A 14,933-nucleotide genomic window follows, 5' to 3' on the forward strand; every position below is an offset into this window, starting at 1 on the left:
GGCTCCAAACTGTGTCACCCCGGTGACCATTGCATCGCTGCAAGATCTGATTTGTAGCCAAGATGTTGTTCAAGAACAACACTCTGACCCAACACTTGCTGCCGTGCAGAAGAAACAAAAGAGTAGAGTGATAAAATATTCACGGTGAGGTCAAGCCAGGTTCCTTCGTAAATAAGGACGGCTCTACCGTGAGTCAAAAACAACCCAGGGTGAGGTTTGACTGCAGTTTGTCGTTCCCGCAAAGTACCGCCAAGCAGTGTTAGAATGGGGTCATTGTTCAGCCTCAGGAGGTCACATGGGCAAAAGGAAGACCCTTGGCCGTATCCGTGCTGACTTTTTCTGGCCTGGAATGGAACAAGAAATAGATAGCTTTGTGCATTCCTGCAATGTGTGTCAACGTATCACCAGTCAAGGACATGTCCTTCCTGTGCCGTGTGAATCCACAGCCATAATCTCAGAGTCATTTGAGAGAGACAGCAGTGGTAATGTGGTTGCAGACCTGACGTCTCGCTCGTTGGCCCCACAGGACACATTATGTCCAGGGCCCGTACATACATGTGTACCGTAGGTCAAGGGGGAAGTTCGAGAACCCCGTAAGGACAATCGAAGGCTGTATTTGAATTACCCTGTGGTGTCTCGAGCTGTGGGCCTCTCTGAGGTTTCCTGGAGAATGCACATTATCCACATGAATGTTCACACCCATGGTGGGTGTTAAAATGTGACCTGCCCGAGATTGCATAGGGATTCTCAGCTTGCCGTTATTAATCATATGAGTAGTGTTAGGTTTAACCAGTAAACTGCTCGTTCTGAGAGATTTGGGCAATCCAAGGACTAGCACGTTTCCTGGTTAATAATGTAGGTTTAACCAGTAAACTACAGGGGTCCTCAGAGATTTGAGCAATCCAAGGACTACGTTTCTTGGTTAATGATGTATCCATTAACAAAATAATAGTGTACTCTTTGTAGCATATATACTGACTGCTAGGCAGAGAGAGAAATTGCATTTTAATAAAAATTGTTTGTCACATTGACACTTTTGATGCTCCACCCTTATTGATTTTACAGGTGCAGTTGGTGGGTGAAGCAGTTTTGCTTTGCAGGTAAAGCAATAGGTGTAGCAGTTTTGCCGTGCGGGTCAGCTGATCGTCTCTGCCGCATGCTGCCACCTCTTCTCCTCTGCCCTCGTTGCCTCTATCATGTTACTAATTTGTACTATACCATTTTACACGTAGGCACAGTTACACCACAACTGTCACACCTACACTGTGTATTACATACATCACGCTACATAACAATTAGTTGTTAATGTAAATGTAGTGAGCTTTTAGCTCAGTTTGACCCGAGTACAGGATTTTTCATCGTCGTCACGGAGTTTTCTCCTCAAGCTTGCTTCTAGTAACGTAAATACGAGGTTTTTACTCTCATGGGTGACTGATTTTCTCCTGTAGCAGGATAGTATACACACCACAGTGTGAATCTTGTGTGACTGAGTTAGGATTTATATGTATGTATATCAAAAAAATTTCTGAAGAAAAATTTGATTTTGATGGGGCGTAATGTCACAAATTCGCGTGAGCGTATTTATAAATTTGTGACATTGTACATCAGTGAGAAAACCACGAATTCCAGTGGAATTCTCATTGCCCATCACTCAGTTCAACCGTCCTCGTATTCGCTCCGATTGGGATGGTTTTCAGAACATTTCTCACTGTTTTACACGTGAAAATTCTTATGCATGACATCAGTGCCTTCACTGAGTGATTTATTGTGAGCGTATATCGTTCACTTTCTCTCCATTGACCGTTGAAGCTAGGCCACGCCCTACTTCCGGCAAACACAGCCAGCCCCTGCCTTTTTCATAGTTTGAATTTAGTCAGCTTTGAGTCATCTCGAGAATAGGACCGTTTGTGCCCAACGTGAAAAGCGTCTCCGTTGTACAGAGAGTTCCTGAATCTCCACCTGGACAGTGAATTGGCGAAGTGGTCTTAGCGAACAGCAGCGTCTTGATGTTCAGCACAGGTGCCCAGACTACTCACTCAGCTCCCCTCCACTGACCAGTATTTCTATTCGTTTTTCTAGGCTTAGGTGTGTTTAGCTTTTGAATGAGTGAGTGAGTGTATTCTCCTTGTTATTTTGAATTCATTTTGAGACTCATGTAACGTAAATTTATTTATTTGTAATTAATAAATTTACAATTCTTTTCTTTGAGCTTAATGTAGTTAAACTCGTGTTTTATTTCTCCACATTAAGCTTATTTTAGTTGCCGCTCCTATTTTGCACAAACTATCTATCTATTGCCAGACAGCATAATCCCGCAAAGGGTGGCCATTTGACACTGAGTGGTTTTACAGGGAGGGGCACCAACCCTCCACCAACCCACTTGTTGACACGTAGGAAGCACGTATGGTTTAGTTATATGGTTATCACCCAGCGTTGTAAATGGTTTCTTGGCTTACAGGAAACCATTTGGCTTGTCACTCAATGTAAAGCCACCTGTAAAGGAAAGAAAAGGAATAAGAAGTGACAGGAAAGATAGGAGAAATAGGAAGAGAGGAGGGCAGGCACAGAAAAAGAATGATAAAAGCTAAGGAAGTATGCAGCACTACATCATGAGAGTGGATGATGGTCGCCACCACAAAACGCTTTACATTATTCATAACTGGTACTTGGGCCAGTTCCTTTGTATCAAGCTTATATCCGTTGTGCCAGCCAGGAGTTAATGCACCGGCAAGAACCTATTTATTATTATTATTAGCATTAGTTATTGATTGTCAGGGGTGGAGTCACTTTCTCGAAAGGCTAACAGTACTACAAACAGCACTCGTGAGTAATTAGTCTCTGCTGTGTACTGTTGAGAAAGTTTATAAATTCTTGTCTTTAGAGAATCGGCAAAGTAAGCCGGCATAAAGTAAAACTTACTGCTTGATTTTCACAAGTCAATTCTTTGTCTCCATTTTCAAGTAACATCTAAGCATTTTTAATACATAAATTCACATCACCCCGTGACATATCATCATCATCATCATCATCATCATCATTATCCTTATCCTCTTCTTTACTACGTTTATCATCATCGTCATCATCATCACTATTCTTCTCCTCCTTCTTTGCTAAATTTATCATCATCATCATCATCAATAAAAGCCGGATCCTTCTTGTTCTTCTGCACTTATAATTATATCATCTTAATCATCATCGTCTTTCTCACCTCCTCTTCCTCCTCCTCTTAACCTTAATTCCCATTTGTTAGGAAGCCATCAACAGCAAAATCAACCCTTTCTGTACAATGACATCTTTAATCTTATTCTGACTACCTTAAGATGAGTGTGTGCTTTTGGCCTTTGGTTCCTTCTTCATTACACCCCCCCCCTCAAAAAAAAAACAATCGTTGTCGAATTTGCCATCGTCACTCTCACTGAAATATTGGAAATTCATGGGTACTAATGCTGGAGTAAACGTTTATTTCTTTGGTATTATACTTTTTAAAAATCTAACTTGGTATAAAATTGCCCCCACGCCATCTTGAATGCTGAGTTGTAACAAGAAACTGACACTAGAACACGGTGCTAGTCACGAAGAAGTGCTCTGGAAAGGATGCAGAGTTGCACAATTACCTTTGCCACTGAGATGCGAGAAATAAGCTGCCAAAGGACAAAAAATCTGGGCCAAGTTAGGGTGAAAAGTGTACAGTATGTCATTGTATCCGTGCTGCTTGCAAACGATTTCATTCAGCTTATGAGAGCTCGCTACTAGATCGTTTTAATCAGTTTATGAATCCTCCGTGGCAGTGAAGGGGTTAATGAAGGTTATATCTAACCCATCTGTGTCGGAAATTATATATCTATAGGTGAATGAAATGGTTCTGCTGTGATGCCGAGTATGTAATAAAAGATACGTTATCAGTTAGATTAGAAGGAGTTAGAAATACAACACACACACACACACACACACACACACACACACACACACACACACACACACACACACACACACACCGCTCGCTGGTGCAGTGGTAACGTTCTCGCTTGCCATCTGGTAGACGGGAGTTCGCGCCTCGCTCAGGTTTGCGAAAAGTTTCACTGACGAAGTGGGTGGTTACTGTCCTCCTTGAGCCAGGGGACGGGTGTGTGCGTGTGTGAAGGTCACAGCCTTGCCCTTAGATCGGACTATATGAGCTCTCAGCTCCCTTCCAGGAGGGTAAAAGCTGACGATCACGACCATCAGATGATCCTGACCGAGCCGGTGAATTACACACACACACACACACACACACACACACACGCACACACACACACACACACACACACACACACAAACAAAGACGGAACAGTAAGTATGGATTAACTGTAGCTGCCGCAACTTGAAAACGATATTCGATGAGCCTTAGTTACAAGGTAGGAATGAGTCTCCTTGGTTACTAGTCAAATTCACCCTCCAGTTTGACTACACCTAGTTGTTAACTGAGCTAAATGAGGTTAGGTATCTTTGCCAGGTTAGGGTAAACGCACTATAAGACTGGAGCTCTTGCATGTAAACTCTATCCTCGACTTCTTGAACTTCTTAAATTCTGGGCATGTGGTGAGACTACTGTGAGAAAGGATCAGGTAAAGTCAAATGGTCCAATAGTGCACAGTAGGATCCAATAGTGCACAATAGGATCCAATAGTGTACAATAGGATCCAATAGTGCACAACATGATTCAACAGTGTACAACAGGATCCCATAATGCACAGTAAGATCCAGTAATGTTCAAGTAGATCCAATAGTGCACAATAGGATCCAGTAGTGTACATTAGGATCCAGTAGTGTACCATAGGATCCAACAGTACACAATAGGATCCAATTGTGTACGATAAACACAGCTTGATGAGCGAGTGTAATGTGCAGGCGTGTGCATAGTGGTGTGGAAGTAGCCTACTGTATGTGAACTAGAAGAGCTAAGCTGTTTATTCCATGTCATAAAAAAGAAATAAAATGGGCCAAAGACAGCCTTACGGAGATATTTACGCAAATTTACTCATAATTAATCTTGACGTAATCATAAAAATACTCAACTTAAAAAATCTTTGTGAACATGAAGCAGATCCCTTCCGTAGTAAACATTTCCTATCATCCAGCTATACATAGGGATATCGCCATACTCTGCATAAATAGCATACAAAAGGATATTGGGTAGCCATATCCCAAAATAAATCGCTAAGGAAGAGGTGCTACGGAATTTTCTTTACCGGACGCCTTGATTTGGCTGAGAAGGGGGTCACGGGAGCCTGAGACCTTCAATAGTATCATCAGTAAGGAAGCTACGGGACCGGAATGCATTTAGGAAGGTCACTTACCGATTTACTTATGATTCTGTTCCGTTACTATATCCCTGTGTGTTATTCAGGCAATCCATGTCGATAGTGAAGAGACATGAGAAGCAACCCAGGGGATGTTAATGAGTAGTTTGGAAAATAAATCGTTAAGGAAGATGTGTTAGGGAGCAGCCTTACCCCACGTGAATAAAGACCAAGAGACTAACTAAAGGGCAAGGGATCTTGCTTTATTATCCGAGCAAGGGGACACCGGAGAAATAGGGAGGGGAAAAGGGAAGTAGAGAGCTAGAGAGAGGTAGAAGGGTAGAGAGGTGGGGAGAGACAAGGAAAAGTGGGGAGAGAGCTAGAGAGTGGCAAGGAAAGGTAGAGAAAGGTGGGGAGAAGCAGGGAGATGTAGAGAATGGTAGAGAGAGGCATGCAGGAGAGGGAGACGAATGTTGAAGATTAGGGTTGCAGGGTGAGAGTAGAGAAAGGCAGCTAGAAAAAAAGAGGGTGAGGCAGGACAACTTGGAGAGGCAGAGAGAGGCAGGAAGAAGTAGGGAAAGGCAGGGAGAGGTAGACAGTGGCAGGGTGAGGTAAGAGAGAGCTGGGGGAAGAGGGAATGCTAGAATGTCCTCCCTTAAAAATGGGAGGGTCAGTAGGCCTGGCAAGGAAACTGGAAGGAGTAACAGGGCATATCTCTAGGGAGGAGATGGGGAGAGAAAGAGAGAGAAGGAGAGAGAGAGATGGGTGAGGCAAAAGAAGCAGAAAAAGGTGGAGGAGGAAGCTGGGTGGAGCAGAGAGAGAAGGAAAAAGCTTTGGTGAGACACAGAGAGGAGAAAAAGAGCATAGGGGAGGCACAGAAAGGAAGAGGAGTTGGGTGAGGTACAGGAAGGAAGAGGAGTTGGGTGAGGTACAGGAAGGAAGAGGAGTTGGGTGAGGTAGGGAGAGAAAGAGTTGGGTGAGGCAGTGAGAGGAAGAGGAGTTGGATAAGGCACAGAGAGGTAGAGAGTTGGGTGAGGCAGAGAGAAGAAGAGGGGCTGGGTGTGACAGAGATAGGGAGAGGAGTTGGGTGAGGCAGAGAGAGACAGTGAAGTATGAAAAAGTAGTGTAGTTCCGGATGAGACAGAGAAAAGTAAATTAAAAAAAAGTAAAGGAGAGGGATAAAACAGGAATAGAACTTAGGTGAGACACAGAGAGGAGGAGAAGTTGGGTGAGGCAGGGAGACAGAAAGAGGTAGGGAAAGGTGGTGCAGAATGGTGGGTGAGGCAGAGACAGGTAAAAAAAAAAATAGGTGAGGCAGAGACAGATAAAAACAGGTGAGGAAGAGACAGGTAAAAACTAGATGAGGCAGAAAGGGGTAAAAAAAAAAGGTGAAACAGAGGCAGGTAAAACAGGTGAGGAAGAAACAGTCAAAAACAGGTGAGGCAGAGACAGGTAAAACAGGTGAAGAAGAAACAGGCAAAAACAGGTGAGGCAGAAACAGGTAAAACCGGTGAGGCAGAGACAGATAAAACCGGTGAGGCAGAGACAGGTAAAACAGGTGAGGCAGAGACAAGTAAAACAGGTAAGGCAGAGACAGGTAAAACAGATGAGGCAGAGACAGGTAAAACAGGTGAGGCAGAGACAGATAAAACAAGTGAGGCAGAGACAGGTATAACGGGTGAGGCAGAGACAGGTAAAACAGGTAAGGCAGATACAGGGAAAACAGGTGAGGCAGAGACAGGTAAAACAAACAGGTGAGACAGACAAGTAAAAACTGACGTAACAAAGAAAGGTAAAAAAAAAAAGGTGAGGAAGAGAAAGATAAAAATACAGGTGAGGCATGTACCCCCTCCACAATATGTCTACCCCCGATGTATATATGTCCCCCCCCCAATGCATACATGCCCCCACTAAACTTGCTAGGTCAGCACGCTTTCCCACGCCTGAAGACGGCGTTATTGCATCAGTTGATACCAGGCAGCCTAGACAGGCAGACTATTTTACTGTGAGCTTGTAATAAACTCCTTATCTAGCTGTTTGTACACGGAGTTTCTATCACCAAAGTATTGCAAGTTACAATTGGTGGCAGCCGTGTTTCGAACCATCAGATTCTGACCGCCTAGTCGACTATCGTAAGGTCAATTCTGTCACTGTTCCAGACCGTTTCCCGTTACCCGTCCTCACTGATTTGCTAGAATCCCTTGGTGAAAATAACATAGTCTTTTCATCTTTAGACCTCCTCAGCGGGTACTGGCAGGTCGAAATGGAAGAGTCCTCTCGCCCAGTTACAGCCTTTAGCACCCCTTCCGGACATTATCAGTTTAAGAGACTCCCTTTTGGTCTGAGAAATGCTCCTTCCATGTTCATGCGACTTATCCATTCAGTCTTCAGCGGTATGATGGGACACTCTCTTTTTGCATACCTAGATGATATCATTGTTGTGAGTAAATCCATCCCTGATCATTTTACCAAACTCCAGCAAGTCTTTTAACGCCTCCAGCTCTCAGGTCTGAAAATCAATCTCAGTAAATCCGACTTCCTGCGAAAGAAAATCAAATTCCTAGGCCATGTCGTAGATGCACAAGGCATTCATACTAATGAGGATAAAACTAAGGCGATTATTAACTTCCCAGAACCCACCACTACCGAAGCTGTACAAAGTTTCCTGGGCCTCAGTGGCTATTATCGTCGCTTCATCCGGGATTATGCACAGATCGCTACTCCTCTGACCCACTTACTCAAGCAGAATGTGCCCTTTGTTTGGACTAACGACCAGTCACAGGCTTTCCAAAAGCTAAAGACAGCTCTTGTAAATGCCCCTGTTCTAGCGTTCCCTGATTATACCACACGCTTCCTTCTCTGCACAGACGCCTCAGGCACTGGACTTGGTGCCGTTTTGATGCAACTCGATGAAGCATCAAGGAAGCGTGTAATAGCGTATGCTAGTCGCACCCTTACAACCGCTGAACGTAACTACAGTGTCACAGATCTCGAAGCGCTAGTGGTAATCTGGTCCTTGAAATATTTCAGAGATATAGTCTATGGTTATCCAGTGCATATCCAAACAGACCACCTTCCACTATGTGATTTGTTCAAGAATCGCAACCTAACAGGTAGACTAGCTAGATGGTCTGTCATCATCCAGGACTTTAATCCCACTTTTCAATATGTACCAGGCAAGTTGAACGTAGTCACGTAGCAGCAGCTATAACATCACTGCAGCCTGAAGTAACTGCAAACACTACACTAACGTCAGAAGTTGTTCAAAACTTTCAGTGCCAAGACCCCATGTGGTCCAAAGTCATTTATTTCCTAGAATCTGGCGATGCCTTGACCTTACCTACTCTGCCAGTATCACTAGATGAGTTCATGCTAGATGATCTCTTGTACAGGAAAACAATGCTAACAGGCAAAGATATGCCCAATCGCGAAGTACGCCAACTTGTTGTCCCCACTGCCCTGATACCAAAGGTTCTTCATATTGTTCATAATACTCCTCAAGCTTCCCATCCAGGTAAAGACCGATGCTTGCGCCAAGCACGTCTCAAATACTATTGGCCAACCATGCGCCGCAATATCAATGCCCACTGTGACTCTTGCCTCTCCTGCCACCGCCACAAAGGATCAACCGGCTTACCAGCACCTCTCTTACAATACCCACTCCCATCACGACCATGGGAAACCGTCTCAATCGATCTCTTAAAACTACCTCTCACAGAATCTGGCGCTGAGTACTTGTTCGTAGCAGTCGACCACTTCTCCCGCTACTGTGTCCTCGTACCCCTCTCCGACAAGACCGCGAAGAGCGTTGCCCGTGCCTTTGTAGATCACGTAATTTGCCCGTTCAGTACCCCTCATACCATTCTTACTGACAACGGTACAGAGTTCAACAATAGCCTTCTAGATGAGATCTGTCACCACTTTCATATCAATAAGTGCAATGTCGTGCCTAACCATCCGGCTTCCAATGGCCTTGTCGAATGCCACAACCGAAAAATCTTAGAGTGCCTCAGACATCTAGGCTCCCATAGTTCGTCCTGGGATGACTGGATTCCCCAAGTGGCATCCTCCATCAATAGTTCCATCAATGCATCCATTGCTGAATCTCCCTTCTTCTTCCTCTTTGGTTTTGACAAGGATCTCCCATACTCTCTCTTATCCTCAAAGCCAGAACCCATCTACAACATGGGTTGTAGTTTATGTTAAACTAAAATTGGCCAACTTCCAGACAATCCACCAGTCTGTCCAATCCACTTTGGCTTCCTCTCAGGAGGACATGCTGCAGCGCCAACATAAATCCGCCTCTCCTATCACTATCAATGTAGGCGATCTTGTCTTTGCTCATTCCCATACGCGTTCCTCTAAATTGGATGACAAATTTACAGGGCCCCACCGAGTCCTCACTCAACAAGGCAACAAATTTCACCTCCAGGACCTGCCCACTAGGGACACCAGATGGGTCCACGTCGATGACTTAAAGCGAGCACCCCGTGGCCTCGTGTTGGAAGTCATTTACACAACCTCCTGCCCCCTCTTCCCCTCCTCCCAGCCCTCAGTCTACCTTGTCTCCACCTATCCCTCAGTCTCCTTCCTCTCCACCTCCACCTGCTCATTCATCAATCAATCAATATCGGTCCAAACTGCGCTCTGCCCATCAACCTCTTCACAACCTCCCCCATTAACTCTACCCTGATTTTCTAGGTACGATGTTAGCGATCTCCCTGCTGGCAGTGCTGACCCTCCTGGGGTCTGGGTCAGGTCAGGACGATGGTGGAGTGCGTCCCGGGGCCTTGGTCGGCTCGGGAGGCGAGGTAATGCTTATCGAAGACGTAGCCTCTTTGCGCTACGATCTTGCGCCCCTGGCCGACGTAGCCATTGTCCTACCTGCCTACGCACACCAGCTCCGCGGAATCAGGACCCATCTCACGGCCCTCATGGGGACACACAACCCGATTGAGTATCTCTATAACCTTTTCCTCCCACTCTCCTGGCAATTGCAATACATAAGTAACAGATTCACTGACACCCAACTCAATGAAGTCACGTCCACTCTACACAATTTCACCGATATCTTACAATGCCACCTTTCAGATCTCAACGTTATCTCTCAGTTCTTCTACCTCAAATTCAACATGGATAATCTTCAACTAGCCATTGACTCTCTCTTGTCTCATGTCTCTGCCTTGGTTCGTATCCTGGTCGATGCTATCAGTGGACGTGTCACTGCCGCCTTAGTACCTGTCTCAGCTCTCTGTTCTGTCCTGGAATGGGCTCACTCCACCTTCGGTCTCTCCCCAGTCCTCCCTTACTCCTCCATTGAATATTATTATCCTGTTCTCGAAGCCACTCTTCTCACCACATACGTCGTCGTCCATATTCCTCTCTGTTCTGCCATAACCTTTAACCTTTTCCACATCATTCCCTTCCCTTTCTGCCTCAACAACTCCTTGTTACAGGTATCTGTTCCTTCAGAATATTTCCTCCTGTCCCATGATCATCTTTCCGTTGCCTTCCTTTCTTCCACAGACCTCCGGAAATGTTCCTCCCTTACTCCGACCTCTCGTCTCTGTGCTGCCCACCTTTTCGCTATCTTCCCTAGCAGTGCTACACCCTGTGAGTCTGCTTTAGTTCGCAACCATTCCATCTACTCGGCCTGTTCTTTTGTCCCAGCTCCTGACCTCCCGGTCCACCATGCTCACCTCAACCATGTCCAGTACTTCTTCTTTGCTGTTCCCATCTCTGTCACAATCATGTGTCCTAGTTCTTCGATTCGATCCGTCCCCGCTAGTGGTCTCTACAAAGCACCTGACTATTGTACCGTCAAATCAGAGTCCGTCATCACTTACGGCACTCGCTATCACCAAGCTGTCCGTAATCACTCCTATGACATCTTTCAACCACTCGACATGCCTTCTACCCTACCATCTGCCAATATTACCATCACCTCCCCTAACTTGCGCGTGCTAACCTTCCTCAATGACAGTGATTTCATTATGGATCAATTTTCTCTGGCCTTCAGCCATTCATGGGTTCATCCAACAGTTGTGTTTCCCCCTGTGGTTCTCGCTTTCATAGGTTTTCTACTCGTCATCTGTGCAGTGCGTTGTTGTGTCAGACAAATGGAACGTCGACTCCAGGAAATCAGAGTCGCCACAGGCATAGTACGCCCTACGCACGACGTAGAAACTCCCCGTACTTAGTGCCCTCACATTCAGTGACTACCAGTGCCATCTGACAATTAACCAACCTGTGAACAGAACTCTGCCTACTAGAAAATGATGGTATTTCTTTAATGCATTACTGAGTGCCAGTGTATCCTACAGAAAATACAAAAAAAAAAAAAAAAAAAAAATGAAGGAAGAACAACAATGGAACTCTCATATCTACTCCTTGTTTATCATGTATCACACTATTATTGTGTAATTCCCATTATGTTTATATATACCTTCGACCCTTACTGGATTTGTACCTATTAATCCTTGTATATCTTATATGTATATATCCTTCTAATTCCCTCCCCTCAACATGGCCATGTCTCCCCTACTGCCCCTGTATCATGCTTATCCCTTGTACAAATCAACCACCATTTAACTCCTGGTGTCAGGAGACACCATCTCAGCTACCCTGGGGAGTAGTGTACCCCCTCCACAATATGTCTACCTCCGATGTATATATGTCCCCCCCCAATGCATACATGCCCCCACTAAACTTGCTAGGTCAGCACGCTTTCCCACGCCTGAAGACGGCGTTATTGCATCAGTTGATACCAGGCAGCCTAGACGGGCAGACTATTTTACTGTGAGCTTGTAATAAACACCTTATCTAGCTGTTTGTACACGGAGTTTCTATCACCAAAGTATTGCAAGTTACAGGACAGAAAGGTAAAAAATAGGTGAGGCTGAGACAGGTTAAACAGGCGAGGCAGGGAAACGTAAGAAAAAAGGTAAGGCAGAGATAGGTAAAAGCAGGTGAGCCAGAGGCAAGTAAAACAGGTAGGGCAGAGACAGGTAAAAACAGGTGAGGCAGAGACAAGTAAAAAATAGATGAGGCAGAGACAGGTAAAAACTGGTGAGACAGAGACAGGCAAAAACAGGTGAGCAGAGACAGGAAAAAAAGAGATGAGGCAGAGACAGGTAAAAAACAGGTGAGGCAGAGACAGGTAAAAAACAGGTGAAGCAGAGACAGGTAAAAAGCAGCTGAGGCAGAAGACTAAAACTGGAAAAGGTGGAAGGAAATAATTTTTTTTCTACCTAAGGAGGTCCCATCGGTAGAAGCCTGCAGCAATTCGTCCTTTCCGGAAAAAAAAAAAAAATGAACGCAGGAGAGAGAGAGAGAGAGAGAGAGAGAGAGAGAGAGAGAGAGAGATCCGTTCATTTTGAGGTGCCTGAACACATTGTATTTAAAAGACTCGAGGGGTCATGGGTATAGCAAAAGATAGATAGGGAAAAATAGTTTCTGATTTGTGCAGTATTATACATGATGGACTTGGAATAAGAGAAGGGAAAACACAAAGGAGAGAGCTGGGTGAGGGATGAAGAGGGAGAGAGAAGTAGTAAAAAGAACAGAAAGGTAAGAAGAGAAAGGATGCAGCAAAAATTCTAAGGGGAGGCAGGTAAAGAGAGAGAGAGAGAGAGAGAGAGAGAGAGAGAGAGAGAGAGAGAGAGAGAGAGGCGAAACATGGAGAAACAGAAGAGAGAGTCGAGAGAGGCAGCAAGAAAAGGAGGGGAGAGTTGGGAGAGGCAGAGACAGGTAGACGAGAAAATTGGGTAAAGCAGGGAAAGGCAGAGGTGGATCGGGATAGGTAGAAGAGTTGTGATGTAGAGAGAGGTAAAGAGAAAGACAGGGATAGGTAAAGCTACTGGAACAGGTGGGGCAAAGTAGAGGAGAGAGCTAGGTGGAGGAGGGAGAGGTGGGGTGAGGGTAAGATGGGGTGAGGCAGGACTGAAGGGTGGGACAGAGAAGGTGACTGAGCCTCAGAGAAAAAACGTGAGGCAGGACTCGGAAAGGGAGAGAGATGGTAAGGCAGGGAGAGGTAGGGTGAGACAGGGAGAGGTAAAGGCAAGGAGAGGTGGAAGGGAAGAGGGTGAGGAAGGGAAAAGGGCGGGGAGGGGAGAGGTGGAAGGGAGGAGGATGCGGCAGTGAGAGGTTGAGCAGGGCGAGGCAAGGAGAGGTAGGGAAGGGTAGAATAAGGCAGGGAGTAGTAGTGAAAGTAGGGTGAAACTGGGAGAGAGATAGGGAAAGGTGGTATGGAGTGTGGTGAGGCAGGGTGATGCATGAAAGAATTGGATGAGGCAAATGAGAGAATGAAGTAAGGCAAAGAGAGAGACTGTTAGATGGGAAAGTACAACCCCGTCATTAAACTGGAAAAAGTGGTGATGATGAGGAGGAGAAGGATGGCTGTGCTGGTTGGTGGTGATGAAGTTAATAATGACGATGATGATGATAATGGTGATGATGATGATGGTGGTGATGACGATGATGGTGGTGATGATGATGACGAGATTACAATACAAACATGCACAGAAAAAAAAATGCTGCTTACTTCCCATATTGACTGGAAAGTTGGAGTCTGACAAAATTCATGGAGCGTAAATTCGGGAATGTTCAGAGAGGAATGGAAAATATTATGTTGGGTGTCACAAGTAAAGACAAAATAGAGCTTTTGGACAAAGGAAGAAAACGAAATAGAGGGTATAATCAATATAATCAGAAAACATAAACTGATGAGGGCAGGTCACGTCCTTCGCAAAACAGATAACAGATGGACAACCAGGGTAACTGAATGGCAGCCCAGAGATGGAGTGAGAGGAAGAGGCAGAAAGAGAACAAGATGGAGAAATGGAGTGAGGGGAAGAGGAAGACAGAGAACAAGATGAAGATATGGAGTGAGAGGACGAGGCAGACAGAGATGCAGAGATGGAGTGAGAGGACGAGGCAGACAGAGAACGAGATGGAGAGGCGGGGTGAGAGGAAGAGGCAGACAGAGAACAAGATGGAAAGACGGAGTGAGAGGAAGAGGGATTCAGAGAACAAGAAAATGAGATGAAATGCGGGGACTTGCTGGGATTGGATGAAACAGACTGACGGTCAGTAGGTTAAAACGGATTGATGTTATGTTACGTTAAGGGATCCTAATTTTTCTAACATAGTTTAGTTTACCTATCAAATCATAGCGGAGGTTTCTTTTTTTTTCCACAACATATTATCTGGTTATTGTGACGTATTAACATACTCCACATCGACGTCGGTTTCTATATTCTCTGACCATGGAATTTTTGAGCATTCAGAAACCGTTGAGTACACCGCTTCCCGTCCGATCAGCGAAGTTAAGCAACGTTGGGTCTGGTTAGTACTTGGATGGGTGACCGCCTGGGAACACCAGATGCTGTTGGCATCCCTACGTGTCAAGTGGGTTTGGTGGAGGATTAGTGCCCCTCCCTGTAAAACAATTAACTCTAAGCCCTTGACCACCCCGTTTGGGATACATGGCGTCTGGCAATGAATGAATGAATGTGCTTTGTGACTTGGACCTTGCTTTTCCTTGCTTAATTTTCTTGTTGGCAATATACACATAAGTAGTAAATAACAAAAATAAATGAACAAATAAATTAAGTACAATAAATAAATATGGATACATAGGCAAACAGACAGGCA

The 14,933-nt window shown here is 45.1% G+C and overlaps 1 pseudogene; it reads left to right on the forward strand.

Moving 5' to 3' along the window:
- The first annotated feature begins 14,554 nt into the window (after positions 1-14,554).
- Positions 14,555-14,673, forward strand: LOC145418826 (5S ribosomal RNA; annotated as a pseudogene).
- Positions 14,674-14,933: the final 260 nt, after the last annotated feature.

The sequence above is a fragment of the Coenobita brevimanus genome, chromosome 116, assembly GCF_032717465.1.
Source record: "Coenobita brevimanus isolate Jiangsu-jjx chromosome 116, ASM3271746v2, whole genome shotgun sequence".
Classification (NCBI taxonomy): Eukaryota; Metazoa; Arthropoda; class Malacostraca; order Decapoda; family Coenobitidae; genus Coenobita; species Coenobita brevimanus.